This window comes from Cupressus sempervirens, chromosome 2 (genome assembly GCF_028749045.1).
Source record: "Cupressus sempervirens isolate cs-2001-9-10 chromosome 2, ASM2874904v1, whole genome shotgun sequence".
NCBI lineage: Eukaryota > Viridiplantae > Streptophyta > Pinopsida > Cupressales > Cupressaceae > Cupressus > Cupressus sempervirens.
The window spans coordinates 124563724-124573426 of NC_143119.1; the positions used below are offsets into that span (position 1 = coordinate 124563724).

At 32.1% G+C, this 9703-nt stretch overlaps 1 pseudogene; it reads left to right on the plus strand.

The window, feature by feature from the left end:
• The first annotated feature begins 4342 nt into the window (after positions 1 to 4342).
• Positions 4343 to 8700, plus strand: LOC149571341 (putative aspartic proteinase GIP2; annotated as a pseudogene).
• The last annotated feature ends 1003 nt before the right edge of the window (positions 8701 to 9703 follow it).

The following is a 9703-nucleotide window of genomic DNA, read 5'->3' on the forward strand; positions in this document are numbered from 1 at the left end:
TCTTGCTGCCTTGTGAAAAGAAATATAAAAAGTTTTGTTGTATGGTAAAGTTTCTTTGAAAGATTTGATGAATTTATGTTCTTATACAGTTGCTCATTTATTTGCTTCTTTTTGATTGCATGAATGACTGAGGCAAAAAGAGGAATAAGGTGTTTACTGTGAACAAAGGGTTTCATTAAAAAATGAGGTAAAAGTAAAAATAGGTATGACTATTTCAGTCTATTCAAAATTCCTTTTTGAAAAGAAGAATAATGTTTTTTGAATGTTTTCAAAGGCAAACTTTCTATTTGTCTTCTTATGTAAAATATGGAAGTTTCTTTTTCTCCTTATCTTTTTCTTAAAAAATGAAGTTTCAAATCAAAATGTTGGAGGGTTTCTGGTTCGAACCCTAAATGGCAATTTTTGAAGGTCTTTCATTTGTTTCAAAGGCAAATATTTTGGGGGTTTCTTACAAACCCTAATGGCTATTTTTTGAAGAATTTGAAGAAAAGCTAGAAGTTCTTTTTGGCATAGTTTTTTGTTTATAAGGATGGTATTCAAAAGGAATGAAGAATTATGTGGCATAACTAATAACAATTTGTTTTAAAATTGCATATAATAAGGGCATTTTTGAAGCAGCCCTAACTAGTTAAGTTTTTTTTTTTTTTTTTTCTATAACTGATTATGGAATATCATCTCTATTTAAAGAGATTATTGTAAAAATCTAAATGTACGAGAGTGATACAATGATATAAACGCAGAGACATAAAATATTCTTGAAGTTGTAAAAAGCTAAAAGGGTTGATTATAAACTTATCTACATGTATACATGTGTATGATTTATTACATATAGTTATATGTGTATGTAAAGTTGTAATACCGACAAGGTTGAATTCCCAAGTAGTTGTTGCTGCTGATTGTAAAGAGTTGAAGCTCAATAAAGATTACAGTTTCATGGAGTGGTTTTTTCTCCCTATGATGAATCCTTTTTGAAGAATTTTGAGAGTTTTCCACTCGGAAAAATAAATGTCTCTATCTTCTGTGAGTTCATATTTTTCATATCCATGCATGGTGAATGATATTTATTTGAGTAAGATCTGAATGCATTCAGCTTATGAATCTTTAAAGTTGGAATTTCAAAATTGATTAAGTAAAATTAGTGTGTTCTAATTCACTCCCCCCTCCCCCCCCAAAACTCTAATACTTCCAACAAGTGGTATCAGAGCATATGATTCCTTTTAAGAATTATTCTAAGAATTTTAAATAGAAGTTATGGCATAGACTGAAGGAGCTTCCCTTAACCAGGGTCCACTATTTGATGGTAATGACAATGTTTTTTGGAAAGTTATAATGGAGGCATTTATACATTATTTAGATGTTAGAATGTGGGATGTTGTTATTACAAATTATATTGTCCCACCAACAATACCTACTGATGTTAATGATAAACTGAAATATGAACTAGATAAAAAGGCAAGATATGCTCTTATGTGTGGTCTCACCAAAGATGTGTTTGCTGAAGTAGTCTATTGTAAATCAACAAATGATATTTGGGAAAAATTGGAAACTATTTATCAAGGAGATGAAAAGGTTAAAGAGTCAAAATTGTTAACTCTCATAACATAGTTTGATAATTTGAAAATGAATGAAGATGAAAATCTTACAGCATTTTTCTTAAGAATTGATGAAATAGTCTATGCTAGAAAAGGTCTAGGTGAAAAAATTGAAGAACATGACATAATTTCAAAAGTCACTAGGTCAGTTCTACCTAAATTTGAAACTAAAATTCCTAATTTAGAAAAAAAGAAAAGATTTTCTAAAATGACTCTGCATCAATTACAAGGAACCCTAATTGCATATGAAATGAGAATTAGCAATCAAGTTAGTTCTACATCAAAAGAAGACTCAAATAAAGAGTCAAGTGATGCCGATGTAGAAGGGGAAATGTTGTTCATGGCTGAAATAGTTAACACTCCTAAACCTAAATCTAGTGGATCTGAATCTTCATCTAATTTAGATGAAGAAATTGATCTTGAAGAAGAACTTCTCAAATCTTTGCAAGAACTTAAAAGATTAACGAAGTTAATTTAAAATCATGAGAATGAAAATAAAAGAATTCAAGAAGAGTTGAAAGAAGCAAATCAAATTATAGAAAATTAGAAAATCTTACTTGAAGAAAAGGATAAAAAAATGAATGTTTTGCAATGTTCATCTAAGTAGTTTTCTAAATAGAAAATTAAATTCTTCTTCAAAGGTTATTGCTTTAACTATAATGTCTTTGGGTATAAGGCAATTTTATGTGAAATAGTACCAGTAAAGGTAAGAAAAGAATCACCAGATGCTTCAAATATTTTCACTATAGTCATTATGCAAATCAATGCAGACTAAATTTAAGAACTAAATAGATTTCGAAATAAGTTAAGACATTTGAAAAATCTTTAATTGTTGAAACAACTCTATTTGCTCAAAAACCTACAACATGGGTTTTGGATAGTGGCTGCTCACATCATATGACTAGGTGTAAAAGTAAGTTCAAAGCCCTAGAAGATTTTGATGGATGGTTTGTTCACTTTTGTGATAATTAAAGAGCCTATATAACAGGAAGAGGTTCAATAGTTTTAAAAAAAGATACACCAATTCATGATGTATACTTTGTAGAAGGTTTGAAACATAATCTTTTAAGTGTTAGTCAGATTTGTGATAGTGGGTATTCTATTTCCTTTAGTGCTAAAGGATGCTTTATCAAAAATGGAAGGGATAAAGTCATTGCTAGTGTCTTAAGGAGAGGTGAAAATTTGTATAACCTGATTGATTCTACTATTCAAGAAACATCATTGATTAATACTTGTCTTATGAGTCAAGTAGAAGAAAATTGGTTGTGGCACAAAAGATTGGGACATCTTAGCTTTGACAATCTTGCTAGAATTAGGAAGAATAAAAAAGTTAGAGGATTACCAAAAATTAACAAACAAGTGAATATCTATGAAGAATGTGTAAAAGGAAAACAAATGAGAGTATCTTTTAAAACAAAAGAATACTTATCAAATAGACCACTTGAACTTGTGCATATTAATCTATGTGGACCAACTAAAATTGCATCATTAAATGGTGAGAAATATTTTATGTTGTTCATAGATGACTATTCAAGAATGGTTTGAATAACATTTCTAAATAACAAATTAGAATCCTTTGATCATTTCAAAATTTTCAAAAAAATGGTTGAAAGGGAAACTAATTTGAAGTTAAAATGTTCGAGGTCTGATACGGTTGGAGAATTCACTTCTCAAGAATTCATTCAGTATTGTGAGAAAGATGCCATTTAAAGACAATACTCTACTGGTAGAACACCATAACAAAATGGTGTTGTGGAAAGGAAAAATAGAACAATTAAAGAAATGGCTAGAACTATGCTAAATGAAGCAAAACTACCTGACAAATTTTGGAATGAAGTTGTTCATATAGTTGTCTACATTCTAAACCAAGCACAAATAAGAGTTAGAACAACTCATACTCCATATGAATTATGGAATGGCAAAACAACTAATGTTAAAATAAATAAAATTGTTGACTGTAAATGCTTCATCAAAAAGAATGATGATTCTTTAGAAAATTTCAATTCTAGATCTAATCAAAGAATTTTTCTTGGATACTCTACACACAACAAAGCTTATAAATGTTATAATAAGAGGTTGAATAAGATAGTGTAAGCCATAAATGTTGTATTTGATGAAAATTTAGTATGTTGCAAAAATAAAGAGGATCCTGAAGAAGCATCATTCCAAAAATTAGAAACTTTGTATGATGAAAATATTGAAAATGTTGAGTCTAAAATTGCTAATGAAATTGAACAAGAAAATTGTTCAAGTCCTAAAGTAATAATTACTAGTTCAAAAATAAAAACTTCATCTAGGATAATTTCTAAGAGACATCTTGAGTCTCAAGTTATTGGAGATGTAGAAAAAAGAATCTTGACTAGAAGAAAGGCCAAGATAGATGAACAAGCAAATATTGCTGAACATTTATGTTTGATATCAAATTTCAAACCCAAAACTATTACTGAAGCCTTATCAGACTCCTGATGGCAAAATACTATGCAGGAAGAAATAAACCAATTTGAGAAAATAAGGACCTGGGAACTTGTTCCTAGACCTGATGACAAAAATGTAATAGGTAGAAAATGAGTGTTTCATAATAAATTGAATGAAGATGGAAAAGTAATAAGGAATAAAGCTATATTTGTATCAAAAGGATATGCTCAGTAGGAAGGAATTGATTTTGGTGAAATATTTGCACTAGTTGCAAGGATGGAGTCAATCAGAATCTTTCTTGCATATGTCAGTTATAAAGGTTTACTGTTTACCAAATGGATGTTAAAATTGCATTCTTGTATGGGTATTTTGAAGAGGAAGTCTATATGGAACAACCAGAAGGATTTGAATCTTCTGACAAACCTGATTATATTTACCGACTCAAAAAGGCATTATATGGTTTAAAGAAAGCTCCTAGAGCTTGGTAATCTAGGTTGGATAAACATCTAATTGCGAATGGATTTTTTTGTGGAAAAGTAGATAACACTTTGTATATCAAAGTTATAAATGATGACATCTTGGCAGTAGAAATATATGTAGATGATATTATTTTTAGGTCTACTAATAATGAATCAACAAAATAATTTTCAAGAATAATGGAATTTGAGTTTGAAATGTCTTTATTGGGTGTGCTCACATTTTTTCTTGGACTGCAAGTCTTACAGCTTGAACATGGCCTTTTTCTTTCTTAAACAAAATATGCAAAGGAAATGTTGCAGAAGTTTAATATGGCTAATTGTAAACTAGTAAGCACTCCTATGGAGATAGGCTGCAAACAAATGAAGAATGATGACTCACCTTCTATAAATCAAACTATATATAGATCCATGATATGAAGCCTATTATATCTTACAACATCTAGACCTGATATAATACAAGTAGTATGCATGGTTTCAAGATTTTAGTCTGATCCAAAACAATCTCATCTTAATACAATAAATCAAGTTCAAGGTACATTTGATTTTGATTTATGGTATCCTCACAGTGATGATTTTACACTTTCTAGTTATATTGATGTAGATTGTGGTGGATCTAATCGAAAAAAGAGTACTACTAGTGCAGCTTTCTTCCTTTGTAATTGCTTAGTTCCCTGGCATAGCAAAAAATAGGATTGTGTTACATTGTCTACATGTGAATCTGAGTATGTTGTTGCTACTACCTATTGCACTCAACTGATTTGAATGGATTAACAATTTACTGATTTAGGAATTCAAGTCCCAAAACCTATCTCTATCATGTGTGATAATATGAGTGCTATTTATATGAGTAAAAATTTAGTAATGCATTCATGGACAAAACATGTGGCCATTAAACTTCACTTTTTACATGATAAAGTTCTTAATAATGAATTCAAGTTGATCTATGTGCCCACTCAAGGACATGTAGCATATATCTTCACTAAAGCTCTACATAGGGACTCTTTTGAGTGCTTAAGAACTCGATTGGAAGTTTCTTCTCAATCAATGTTGATATAAAGTTTTTTTGGCATATAACTTTTGTATTAGGTTTATGCTCCTATACATAGAATTTTCTTCTACATTAAAAGTAGGTGGTCAAATTTTTTGATGAAAAACTTTTGGGGAAGATATTAGTTGGTTGTTCTAGTTGTTTAGCATACATCAATTGGTTGTTGGTTATTTCAACTGGTATTATTTTTCATCAGTTGACATTTTTTATTAGTTGGTTTAGTTGACATATTCAGGTGGTTGCATATGGTGATCTACACTACATATTGTGACCAGTGCTATATTGGTTATATTGTGATCAATGTTCTATGTGTTCAACATTCTTAAGTGATCTGTTCTATATCAGCATTATGGTTTAGCATATTATGTGATCAACATCTATTTTCAGCGTTATATTCTTTGTTTAGTGACAGTAATCTACTTACATATTTGTTCATTATCTTGTATATATAAGAAGAAATTTGAATTCTATTTTTTTTTAATATTTCATCTTGTATATATGAAATGGTGAAATTTTTGCCTCAAAAAATGGGGAAGACTGTTGACCATGCTTTCAAGGATGACAATTTTTTTGATAACACGAAAGTGGCAAAGGCAAGTTTGAAAACATGTTTTACATGGCATAAACACGTGGCAAAGGCAAAACAAAAATAAGTTTGAAATGTGGCAAGACAAAGGTACTAGTGCATAGTATATAAGACTTTAAAATACTGAACATGAACAGTACATGGCAGTTAATAAAAGTCTACATGTCTCGTCAAGTGTAAGGTTTCTATGGTGGACTTGAAAGGAAACTAAAAAGGAGTTTTTCTTATGGGCATTTTTTTCTTCTCTACGAATGCATTTGGAATTTCTTCTTTTGTTCTTTGCATAAAATATATGAGAAGGATCTTGCTACTCTGTGAAAGTATTTTTGAAAGACTTTTGTGTGGTCTTTGTCATGCGAAGCTATAAATTTGTTCTTGTTTGGCAAGTATGGGTTAATGTGAAAAGTGATTTGGAATATGGAAAGAGTTTTGTTGCCCTTCACTGATGGAATATGGAAAGAGTTTCTCTTCTCACTACGTTGTGAAAAGAAATATAAAAGTTTCTATTGTATGGTAAAGTTTCTTTGAATGATTTGATGAATTTCTATTCTTGTACAGTTGCTCATTTATCTGCCTCTTTTGTGATTGCATGAATGGCTAAGGCAAAAAGAGGAATATGTTGTTTACTGTGAACAAAGGGTTTCATTAAGAAAAAGGAGGTAAAAGCAAAAACAGGTATGACTATTTCAGTTTGTTCAAAATTCCTTTTTGAAAAGAAGAATAAGGTTTTTTGAATGTTTTCAAAGGCAAACTTTATGTTTGTCTTCCTATGTAAAATATGGAAGTTTCATTTTCTTCTTCAAATCTAGTATCTTTTAAAAAAAGAAGAAGTTTCAAATCAAAATGTTGGAGGGTTTTATGTTCGAACCCTAATTAACAATTTTTGAAGGTCTTTCATTTGTTTCAAGGGAAAATTTTTTGGGGGTTTCTTACAAACCCTAATGGCTATTTTTTGAAGAATTTGAAGAAAAGTTGGAAGTTCTTTTTGGCATAGTTTGTTGTTTATAAGGCTGGTATTCAAAAGGCATGAAGAATTCCATGGCATAACTGATAATGCATTTTTGAAACGGCCCTAACTAGTTCAGTTTGTTTTTTATAATTGATTTTGTAGGAATCTCATCTCTATTTAAAGAGATTATTGTAAAAATCTGAATGTATGAGAGTGATATAGTGTTATAAAGGCAGAGACACAAAATATTCTTGAACTTGTAAAAAGCTAAAAGGGTTGATTATAAACTTATCTACATATATAGGTGTATGATTTATTACACACAATTATATGTGTATGTAAGGTTATAATACCATTAAAAAGAGACAAACAGGGTTGAATTCTCAAGTAGCTGTTGCTACTGATTGTAAAGAGTTGAAGCTCAATAAAAATTACAGGTTCACGGAGTGGTTTTTTCTTCTTATGACGAATCCTTTTTGAAAAATTTTGTGGGTTTCCCACTCGGCAAAATACGTGTCTCTATCTTTTGTGAGTTCATGTTTTTCATATTCATGCATGGTGAATGATATTTATTTGAGTAAGATTTGAATACATTCAGTTTATAAATCTTGAATGTTGAAATTTGAAAATTGATTAAGTAAAATCAGTGTGTTCTGATTCACGCCCCTCAGAACTCTAATACTTCCAACATGGCTGTCCCTCAGCTCTTTGCTCGGCTGCTGGGGGCTGGTGCGATAATTGCACGTGCAGCGCAAGTTCTTTCAACATCATCGCAAGGGATAGTTGGAGTGGCCACGTGGTGGAAGATGTGCTGGCCCTCTCTTCCTCCCTCACACTGCTCTGATTCACCTTCACCTGCGCTCCAGCCGATCTACTCCATGGAGTTTTTCCCCTACGTGTCGTCGGTATGGCGGGGCTCGGCTATACTCAACTGGCTCTGCCCTTTCTCTTTTCTGCCGCCTTCTCTAATTTCCCTCGCACATTCGCCGTCTATCTCCCCTCGTCTACCGCACCTGGTGCCCTCTTGTTTGGCAAGGTGCCCTACGTCTTTCTTCCCGGGAACAAAGATGTTTCCCAGAGCCTCACTTACACTCCTTTCGTGGATAGCCAGTATTCTATCTCTGTTACAGCCATCCGAGTGGGTCATGAAAACAATGTTGCCATCAACTTCCCCAAATTGAAGATCGGCAGCACGGTACTCACCACCGCCTTGAAGTACACAACGTCTATTGAAAGGTCTGTGTATAGTGCCATTCGCGACGCTTTCGTGAAGGAAGCAAAGGCGATGAGCATCTCCCGCGTGGCTGCTGTGAAACCATTTGACGCCTGCTTCGATGCGACCACCGTAAAGTCCAGTAGAGTTGGGCCAGGTGTACCGCCCATAGATCTCGTGTTGCACAACACCAAGATGATCTAGAGAATCATGGGAGCGAATGCGATGGTGATGGTGAGCGAGGGAGTCTTGTCTTGCATTGGTTGAAGCGGAGGAGTGGCGTAGCAGCTATAACATAATGATCGGAGGGCACCAGATGCAAGACAATCTGTTGCACTTCGACTTGGCCACTTCTCGCCTTGGATTCTCTAACACCTTGCTCAGGGCGAACACAATGTGCTCCAACTTCAAGTTTTAACTTCACTAGATCCATTGCTTCAAATCCAAATGGTTTCTGTTTCTTTCCATAAATAATCAAATGTGCCTGCGATCTAGTCGTCTCAGTGCGCACGGATTCTTGTCTCCGGTGACGCACTGAATCCATGCCTCGTTATCTTTCAAACTATTCTCTTTTGGACTGTTTTGAATCCTACTATTTTGGATCTTAATTCCGCTTTTCAATTTTGAAGAGCATTCGAACTAAGGATTGTAACTGATTATTCTTTTGAATATAAAAGATGTGTTTTTTCTTATAATAAAGATATCTTTAACTTTAACTTCCACCGCTTGAAATCAACATGATATTCTGTTTCTTTCAATAAAATAGAATATAGGTCTATGTGGTAGTCGAGTCAATTGGCACAAAGACTTCTCTGGGTTGACGGGCTGCCTTTGTTTAGAAGTAATACATATAATCTTTTTTTTGAGGCTGCAGATCAATTATGAAAGATTGAATTTTTTTCAATTTTATTTTCTGTGTTTGGAAACTTGTTCTATAATGAAATGTACACGAGATTAAAAACCTGCACAAATTAATAAAATAAAGAAATACATAAATGAATGTTTTAGCTGGAGTCTAGTAGTGTCCAATTAAAAGACCTAGGATATTTGTGGATGAAGACAAAATGTACCTTTGACTTGTTTTCAAAATTACAAAAATAGTATGGATTTTTATGAAAATTTCACACTGATTTAAATGATAAATAGAAGAAAAATAAAACAAATTTTAGACAAAAATAAATGGAAGAAAAATATAACAAATTTTAGAGAAAAATAAATGTGTTTAAATATATTTGAAGGAAAAAAAAATTGAAATTTTTGACTTTGGAGTGCATTTTATTGGTATGATCTTCACTACCAAGACTATTTTAATAATCTATAATTACAATTTATTTTAAATATATAATGTCTTTACAATGCTAAAAAATTTAATACTCAAGTCAATTCTTAGAAAACTATTTCAAAATGTTATACCAAATATG